The 9710-nt window shown below is 43.3% G+C and overlaps 1 long non-coding RNA gene across 1 annotated transcript; it reads left to right on the top strand.

Annotated features, from left to right (window-relative positions):
* The first annotated feature begins 913 nt into the window (after positions 1-913).
* Positions 914-8695, top strand: LOC105705729 (uncharacterized). The gene is made up of 4 exons (XR_010340846.1): positions 914-1159; positions 1452-1639; positions 4537-4674; positions 8646-8695. It is a non-coding gene; the product is annotated as an uncharacterized LOC105705729 (long non-coding RNA).
* Positions 8696-9710: the final 1015 nt, after the last annotated feature.

The following is a 9710-nucleotide window of genomic DNA, read 5'->3' as shown; positions in this document are numbered from 1 at the left end:
TGCAGTGTATTGCTTAGAATAGGCATCAAGGTCTATTTTTAGAAATGGCCCCTCCATGTCAAATCACATAAAACACATTCCTATGTCCTCAGCTTTTTTTTTTTTTTTTTTTTTTTTTGGAGATGGAGTTTCACTCTTGTTACCCAGGTTGGAGTGCAATGGCGCGATCTCGGCTCACTGCAACCTCCGCCTCCTGGGTTCAGGCAATTCTCCTGCCTCAGCCTCCTGAGTAGCTGGGATTACAGGCATGTGCCACCATGCCCAGCTAATTTTTTGTATTTTTAGTAGAGACAGGGTTTCACCATGTTGACCAGGATGGTCTCGATCTCTCGACCTCATGATCCACCCGCCCCAGCCTCCCAAAGTGCTGGGATTACAGGCGTGAGCCACCGCGCCTGGCCCTGTCCTCAGTTTTTTTTAAAAAAAGTCTCTAAGTATTTTAGAACTGGTGGGAAATCTTATAAGAAAAGAATTGCAGGCATTGAAAAAATAGATTTTTGATAGTTTTCTACACAGGTTGCTCACACCTGTAATCTCAGCACTTGGGGAGGCTGAGGTGGGTGAATCACTTGAGGCTAGGAGTTTGAGACCAAGCTGGTCAACATGGCAAAACCCTGTCTCTACCAAATATACAAAAATTAGCCAGGCATGGTGGTTCATGGCTGTAATCCCAGCTATTCGGGAGGTTGAGGTATGAGCATTGCTTGAACCTGGGAGGTGGAGGATGCAGTGAACTGAGATCAGACCACTGCACTCCAGCTTGGGCAACAGGGCAAGAATCTGTCTCAAAAAAAAAAAAGCGTAGATAAAAATAATTGAATGAACATTAAAAAATCATTTCAGCTTGTGAGTAACATGAGAATAAATATGCATTTTTATATATTACTCTTTTTCAACTAAGAAACAATTTGTGGCATTTCAAAATAGTAATAATGTAATAAACATTTCCATCATAGTAAATAACTTTAACCACTCTACCAAAGGTCATTGAGTGTTTCAGAAATCTCCCAGAAGGACTGAAAGATGTTGCCAACGAACTTGACTATTTCAAAGACAATGTCTTCTACTCCCTTGACTAAGCTGTAACTATACAAGATAAGCTTCTTATGTCAATGAAAACACACCTCTTAAAGAATAGCGATCTCTCTTTGGATGCAAGGTAATCTAATAAGATATTACAGATGTAAGAGGAGGAAGATGTTGACACAGCCACAATTAAGGGTTGTGGTATCCAGAGTCCACTTTAGGCAATAATTGGAGGCAGAAATAGGATCACTGTGGCGCTCACAGGAAGAAGGCAGTGGTGGTGTGGAATGCTGTATTTCATAGATTCCAACACGTGCGTATTTTCCTATAGTAACGTCTCTGACATTGTGATGTGTGCTGCGATCAACACCTTCCAGTTGACAGCTTGCCACAATGTATTTATCAGTGATTTTTTTCTTCCTTAGTGGCACAGAAAATAATGCTGCATCTTACAACTGCCAGTGTCCTGGATGTGATGAAGAATGAATACTTACTACCAGTGAGCAAAGCGTGGGGCACCTTAATGAGGGGCAGGTGGCCATCGTTCACACTCACTGTTATCAGCTAATTATGATTATGGCATGAGAGCCTAGCACACAGGCTTCAATGCAAGGTGAGAGGGATATGAAGAGTTTGAGGAGGAGAAGGAAGGTTAAAAAAAAAGTGATGAGGTTGCCCATTTACCATTAAACTGAGGAAGGATCTAGATGTAGACCGGTGTGAAGAATTGTCATGTTGCTTCATTTCCCAGAACCAGAAAAGCTGTTTTTAAAAAAGAATAAACACATTCTTGCATATTTGCAGTATGACCTGAAAACGAAGTAAATCAGGATTTTCACAGAAAATATTGAATTGTTTTGAACATAGCATTTGTACCTATTGATTGTGATTTGTAACAATTAATTAATACTCAGATGTAACAGCTGAACAAAACACTGCTGTTCTACAACATGATTACAGAATTGATTTTCTACAAAACATTTTAAAGGATACGAAGTTAAAAAACTAGGAAGGTGTAAGGAGGCTGAGTTCAGAATCTGAACTGGAATCAATTCCATCCTTTTTAATTTGGAGAGTTGTGGCAGGACATAAGGCTGTGGCACCAGAGACACCTGACCTAATATCGCTGAAGCCTGTGCTTCCTGCACTGAGTGGGATGTTGAATGAGAGGACTCAGGCCCTTTACATGTACAAGCCTATAGCATCATCGGAGGCCATTGTGTGAAAAGGCTGCCTGGCTTACCAACTCTCGTATAAAGTAGAGAGAAAAAAAATCCCACAGCCACGGGCCTTCAAGGTCAGACAGGTGGTCCTGGTTGGGATGGAGTTGGGCGCAGACTTAAAAAGCTTCATGGAAAGGCTCATCTGAGATGGGCTTTGAAGGTGGGACTGCATGGCACGCTGATGGGCATGACTGATGAATGTATTCCATAGAGGAGGCAAATCATGTGATAATGCAAAGTGGTGGGGAACGTGATATTTAGGACAGTGGCTCTCAGTTGTGGCTGTATATGGGAATCACCTAGAGCACTTTAAACAAGCCACGCCTGTGCTGGGGGCTTCCCCTGCCCAGCCAGATGCTCGTCATTGGCATGGGCTCTGCTGGTGCACACTCATGCAGTTCTTCTCCACTCCAGGTCCACTGAGTCAGAATCGCAGACGCTGGGGTTGAGACAGTGATATTTACTTCTTTTTTTCAAGTGATTCTAGTCTGCAGTTAGAGTTAAAAGACCTCTGACTTTTGGCACAGTGAGTAGAATAGTGTCACTGAGGTTCAGCCTACCAGTTAGGAAGATCGGAGAGCAGAACAGAGAAGTGGACTGGGTTCATTTTCCCCAGGGTCATTTATATTCATTTTGTTCTAGAAGGAAAAGTCAGGTCAAGAGCCTCTGATGATTCACAGAGGTTGTGGGCTGCATTAAGGGACTCGACAAGAGATAGTAAGGCATCCGGACAGTGTCAGCAGGGAGCAGCCCCTCACCCTAGATCTGGGGAAGGAAGGGGCAGAACCCTGGAGGAGGGGCCAGCAGGCAGGGCTGTGCTCTTGGGGGATCCAGTCACTGCTCAGTAGCACTGAGCAGGGAAGGTGTGGCCAAGACAAACGCCACCTCTCTCTCCTCTTGTCCATCAATCTGTTGCTGCTGCTTCTGGTTGGTTGAGCCCAGCCGGAAGTCACAGGGAAGAAAGCCCAGGCAAGGTTGTCCTCAGAGATCAGCCTCCTGGAGCCCTGGGATGAGAATGGGGTGGGGTGGGGGGAGGCAAATGGAAGATAACCAGCACAGCACTAAAGGCACAGTTGGAAGTTTTGCCTACATTCAATAGGCAATGGTAAACCGCTGGAGGCTTCTGAGTGGGATTGTGCTTAGAGCCACGCTTTTAAAATGTTTAAACTGTCATGATACTAAAATTCATGTAAGGTGGGGAAAATATTGGTATGTAGGTTGATTAAGGCCAGGAGGAAGCAGGAGATTTTCTGCATGCATGCCAGCCTTGGTGCTGCTCTGCCAGGTCAGAGGCTCTCCCCAGGGCTGATAATGATGGCCGGGAGTGTGGGCGATCTGCTGGCAGCTGCCCTGACCTTGGCCTGCCTGTGCTGTTTGAGCTTGCTGCAGATACTCTATTCTGAAAAACAAAGCCCTGTCTGTTAATTATTCTTCTAGTCGCTAAGGGAATTAACCAAGGTTTATGGGATTGATTCATCTCTCATCAACATGAAAGCTCTATGAAAATGTTGGCAAACACACAGGGACATGTCGATTCTGGATTCCTGCGTGGGACTCAGGAATGGATCGTTCCTTGGGGGATATGTGGGAGGGAGGGGGGTCTTTTCCAACTGAAGCCACCCTGGGAAAATACAGTGTTGGGAAGAGAATTCTGGTTCAGCAATATGGCTCTCTACTTTTGAATGAGAAAAAAATGCCTCTGTAGGCTTTTCAGTAATGAGCATCTGTGAACTGGGGAATTCAATTATCAAAATTGAGTGCTCTTGGTTGGGGATCCTATCAAAGCATCTTCTTTTGCCGGAAATGGGCTGGTGAAGTCTATTCATAAAGGAAGAGGTAACATGTAGAAGACGGGGCAGAACTTCCACTGCTCCTCTTGGAGCAAGAACCAAGCTAAAAGGAAATATTACAGAGACACTTGTTTTTGATCAATGTGTGCAAAACCTCCAACACTCAAAGCTGCCCAGCAAAGGAAAGGGCTGCCTTGTGAAATGGTGAACTCCTCATCCTTACAAGGACCCAAGCAGATATCTGGCAGCTACTTTTATGGCTGATATTTTGGAAGGCATTCCTGCAAGGGCTCTGGAGCGACAACTTGCTTAGGTGACCCTCTGTTAGGGGCTGAATTGTGTTCCCTTTCCCATGCCAAATTCATATGTTGAAGCTCCGGGAACTCCTAGTACCTTAGAATGTCACCTTATTTAAATTAAGATATTTAAAGAGGTAATTAAGTTACAACATGGTCTTTTGCATGGGTCCTAATCCAATGTGACTGGTGTCCTTATAGGAAGAGGAGATTAAGACACAGACGGAAGACCATGTGAAGGCACATGAGGATGACCGCCATCTACAAGCCAAGGAGAGAGGCCTCAGAAGAAAACCACTCTGTCACCATCTTGATCTGGGACTTCTAGCTTCCAGAACTGTGAGACAATATATTTCTGTCATTTAAGCCACCCAGTCTGGCGAATACCTCCTCAATCTTTCTAAGATTCTGTTCTTTGATTTGATTTAGAGAAGCTTATTCACTGGAGTTCAGAGTAACACTACAGGATAACAAGGCCTGGTGTTTAATAAAACAGCAGGAGCCTAAGGCTGCAGTTGCATATTACTTAGCTTCCTAAATAATTGAAATAGGAGGGTATCACAGAGAAGAAATCACTTACAGGATGTATTCATTCATTAAGGAATATCTGTTGTGGGCTTTCTGTGTGCCAAGAACATCAATTCAAAGCCATAAGCAATCATCCGGCCTGTTTGCAGAATGCAGGGTTACTGCAGAAAGGTGACTCGGATTTACACTGCAGAAGGACAGGCAGGAATATCCAGGCAGGTGGCTGCTGGATATCTGGTTATCTGGGTATTAGGATGTATGAGCAAATGACGCGTGTGTGAAAAAGAGAATTGACTTTTCACTGCATCTCTATAGTAAGAACAATAACAAGAAGTTCTGAGAAGTAGACTTTAGCTCAACATTAGGGGACCTATCAAACTCTCAAGTTTCGCGACATGGGCTTCTGTTGGGGTGAAGAGGGATTTAAGTGTTGGCTTACAATGACACATGGGGACGTTCTAGTATGGTTCAAATATCGGAAGTGAGATAAACTAGAACATCCTAAGGAGCTTTGCAACCTTGTCCTTTCATGACGTTTGGAGACAATCATATACTATCATACCATCCACAATGGTATCTGGTTTGATGGAAATCGGAAGGCCTGTTGTGAAGCTATTGAAATAACTTAGTGCCGAAAGCCTACAGATCTTCATGAGACTATGCCAGGTGAATGGGAAGGGAGAGCTAGACAGAGTGAAGACAAGTGGGTTCCCCAGCCCCATTCCATGTCATTCTGCTAGCTTTCCCATAAAGTTGATCTGTCTGGGTTGCATCAATGGGTTCTGTGCCCTCTGGTGTCTGGTTGGGTTTAGCCGATAAGAAGCCCAGCTGGGGACTGGAAGGAAGGAGCAGGAGAGGGGTCGGGATATTTATTTTCTGGTCCCACAACCTTAACAAAAAGACACAATGATCATCTCAAAGTGGCCTGCTCTGCACCACTCTCTCCCTTCCCAGGCTCTGTGGTGTCTCCCTCTCCTCCTCCCACCAGGCCTAGGAGGGGGAGCTGGATGGCAGTCTTGTGGCTGTTGACCTGAATTCCTGTGCTCACCACTCATGGCTCTCTACCCTTCACCACGCCTTAAAAAAGGGTCCCTTTGTAAATAAAACCTCCTCCCATTATCCTTGTTTGAGTGCACCATCTATTTTCCTTCTTGTTTTTCCTGACCCATACAAACTGCTTGACTGGATTTGGTCAATGACAAATTTTGTGTAAATCAGTGCATTTCAAAATGCACTTTTCAGAGGTGGGTGTGGGGATGGGGGAGTTTTGTCTGGGGCTAATCAGATAGCTCCATTAACCTCTTGGGCTACTCTCTAAAATTCCATTTGTGTCTGAGCACAGTGGCTCATGCCTGTTATCCCAGCCTCCTTTGGGATGCTGAGGCAGGTAGTTCACACCTGTTGTCCTCTACTTCCTTTAGGCAGGTGGTTCACTTGAGGTCAGGAGATCGAGACCAGTCTAGCCAACATGGCGAAACCTTGTTGCTACTTAAAAAATAAAAATACAAAAATTAGCCAGGCGTAGCGGCACATGCCTATAATTCTAGCTGAGATCGTGTCACTGCACTCCAGCCTGGGTGACAGAGTAAAACTTTATCTAAAAAAAAAAATAAAATTCCATCTGTATAAAGGATTTCATAACTAAGACTCAGTTTGAAAGGTTTGGACAAAAAATAAAAATAAAAAGACAAAATTCCAAAAATAATGCCCTAATTTTAAGTATGGACCAAGAATTGAAATCATCATTCGATCCTTGCTGCAGACCTCAGGTAACCCAGGACCTGGTCCATTTCTTGGGCTGTACCATCACAGCACAACATGAAGTAGAGTCTTGGCATTGTTCCATTTAATTTGATAAATGTACATGACTAGCAAGGTGGAGTGGCTTAGTGTCTAAAAAAATCCATTTGCATTTAGGAAACCTGTCTATATTAATCAAATCAGCTGGCTAATTGCCAAATCTCCACTTCTTTGTGTATTACTTAGGTCCAAGATTGGACAACAGAGCACAATGGGGAGGGCAGAGAGGTTGACTCTCAGCCCATATCTTCATAAAGACGCAGTTAAACAAAACCTCCTTGACATGCCTACCAAGCCTAGGAGAGCCTGCCATGAAATACCTGCTGTTAGGATGCCTCTCAACTGAGATCAGGACAAACTCTACATCCTCCAGAATAGATCATTTGGTGAGAATGCACTTTAGAAATATTTGAGGGATGAAATTATGGGAACCAAAAAACCTCCTCCCAGTGTGAGTCAGCTGTGTTCAACTACCGAGGATGTCATAGTCAAAATTAGATGTGAAAAGAGATGCTCTGTGAAGCACAATATTAGACAGCACCTGTTGTGTGAGCACCTGCACTCAATGAGGAAGGCAAAATAGAAGTGAAAACTAATTGGAAAAGCGGATATCAGGGGTGTGGGCAAAACAAAAATACTCTGATAGTTGCTTTGGGACAATGTCAAGTGACACAGAGTATTTAACTGTTTTGTTCAAAATGGGATTTCTGATTTCTAAGGGGGAAAAAGCCACGTTTCTGCTTTACAAGTTACAAGACTGGTGAAACTTGGAGTGCAAGAGAGAGAGCATGCCATGGGCAGTTTCATATATAACTACTCTCAATCTAAAAACTTCTTTTTACCCACGCTTAATATGTAGTTTTGAGTTCACACACACATATATATATGCATACATGTAGTAATTTTCAATGGATAGCATTTTAGCCTTGATAAGCAGAAGGATTACCTTCTATACTTTAATAGTTCCATGGATGATGGAAAAATATTGGACTGATTTAATCTAAAAATTTGAAGATCGGAATTCACTCAGCATTCTTAAGTCTGGTTATCCACTTTGAAGGCCAAAAAAAAAAAAAAAAAGAATCAGGTGGGATTGTCAAAAAGATAAAGGCCATTTCACTTCTGTTATCACAGGAATCTTCCCAAGGTTAGTGTGACCAAATATCAATCTAGGAGCTGATATGTTGACTCATAAACTTAAATTTTCTGATCTCCAGGATCAAAGGCCAACAGATGAGAGGGACAATTTAACATGAAAAATGGGCACAAAACTCTTGATATTGGAATATCAGAACTTAAAATGAGATCAAATCAAGACATTTGAAAATGTCTCCTAAAACGATATTAAAACACGAAGCACATTTTCAAGTAGTGAAAGGTCTAAAGCTCAGAGAATTTTAAAAATTGCCCCTAAATCTGTAGCATCTGGTTTTAAAAAAATATTTGAAATTCAGATTTCTCTGGCTCTATCTTTTCTAACCATGTGAAGGCAAATACTCCCCAGGAATGATGTTTTGTCAGCCTGGTAGAGCAATTTAAAGGACATCAGAAACTTGCAAAACCGACAGCAGGGGACATGCTGAGAGGCTATGCTATTAACCACAGAATCTTAATTTGAGGGGTTCCCACGTCCAACAGAGTAGCCTCATTTCATGAATTCAAACAAACAGCCAAGACCTAGTCTTTAAAATATACTCTGATTAAATCATTTTGAAAAGCATGGTTTGTTGTGATAATTTGTGATAATTGCAAGTACTTTTTTTTTCATGGAGCAGGGCCCATAACATTTTCAGTGAGAAGACTTGTTTATAAAAGTAGTGATTGAAATGTATTTTTTCCACACCCGGGATCTGGAAGTACCAGTAAAACACACTCCAGAAAGTCATGCATTTATTCAGAATGTTTCCTGATAAATGACATGGATGTTAGTTTCACCCTTTGGCTGCTCACACTGAGGCTTCATTTTCTTTTGTTTTGATCAGCAGCAAGTAAAGAAATTGCTGAGGGGAATTCCAAGACTTCAAGCCTCCAGGGACTGATCATGGTTTAACACACGTGCTTGTTTTTGTCGGCGAAGCTCAGTGCTCTTGCGTCAAGGTGAGCTGCTGCTCAGAGTCAACAGGCCCTCCCTGAGGTGCTCAGCCAGGCAGTCTCCTGTACCTTGGGCTGCAGGAACTTGCTGTTCTCTCCCAAAGGGAAGAGGTGATGCACATGTCATCGTTATGGGCTCTTGCATATGCAGCCCGTAACGCAAACTAAGCAGAACTGCACATCCTGACTTCCCACTGCCAAAGCAGAGGAGGTGGACAGAATGCAGTTGCATCCGACAAAGGCTGGCATTTTTTTTGATGCAGAGGTCAGGCTCATGAACTTCCTCCTGTCTCTCCTGCTTTTTCCTTCCAGTGCCTCAAACATTCCAGAAACCCTTTGACCTCACCAGGACCTGCAATCCACTGACCGAGCATCCTGTCTCGGTCCCTCATCCCAGGTTGCCCTTGCCTTCAGTTTTAGTGTTTTTGCACTGGCCGTTACCTCTGCCTGGAACATTCTTCCCTCTAGTACCCATGCAAGCTGGCTCACCTCATGCAAGCCGCCACTCAGATGATGTCACCTTGAAGCCCATCCTAACCATTTTTAAATAGTTACAATCCACATCTGTCCCCATGCCTAATTTCTCTGGCCTACTTTTGAAAAAAGGTGGTCCTAACAATTATCACCTTCTAACATAAGACCTCAAATGCGTTTTTATTTGTTATGGTCATTATTGTTATTTGTCCTCCCTCCCCAACTAAAAGGAAGTCTCCACCAATGGTAAGGGTTTTCTGTCTGCACTGACATTGCAGACATCTGCCAGACACTGAGTAGATTCTCAGTTAACACTGCTGAACTGAATGCAGAGATGAATTCTGTAGAGAGCCACAGTCTGCTGCTCTCTTGTTAGACTAGAAGGACACTTGGTTCCATAAGAAATCAGATCTGGGACACCAGTGTGAATTCATTTACTTCTGAGTGAACACACTGTTGACTTCCCTATTTCAGAATGCCAA

The sequence above is a fragment of the Aotus nancymaae genome, unplaced genomic scaffold, assembly GCF_030222135.1.
Source record: "Aotus nancymaae isolate 86718 unplaced genomic scaffold, 86718_ANA_hifiasm-v0.15.2.pri h1tg000155l, whole genome shotgun sequence".
NCBI lineage: Eukaryota > Metazoa > Chordata > Mammalia > Primates > Aotidae > Aotus > Aotus nancymaae.
The sequence above is the reverse complement of the archived record's forward strand: the minus strand, read 5'-3'. Positions and strand labels throughout refer to the sequence as shown.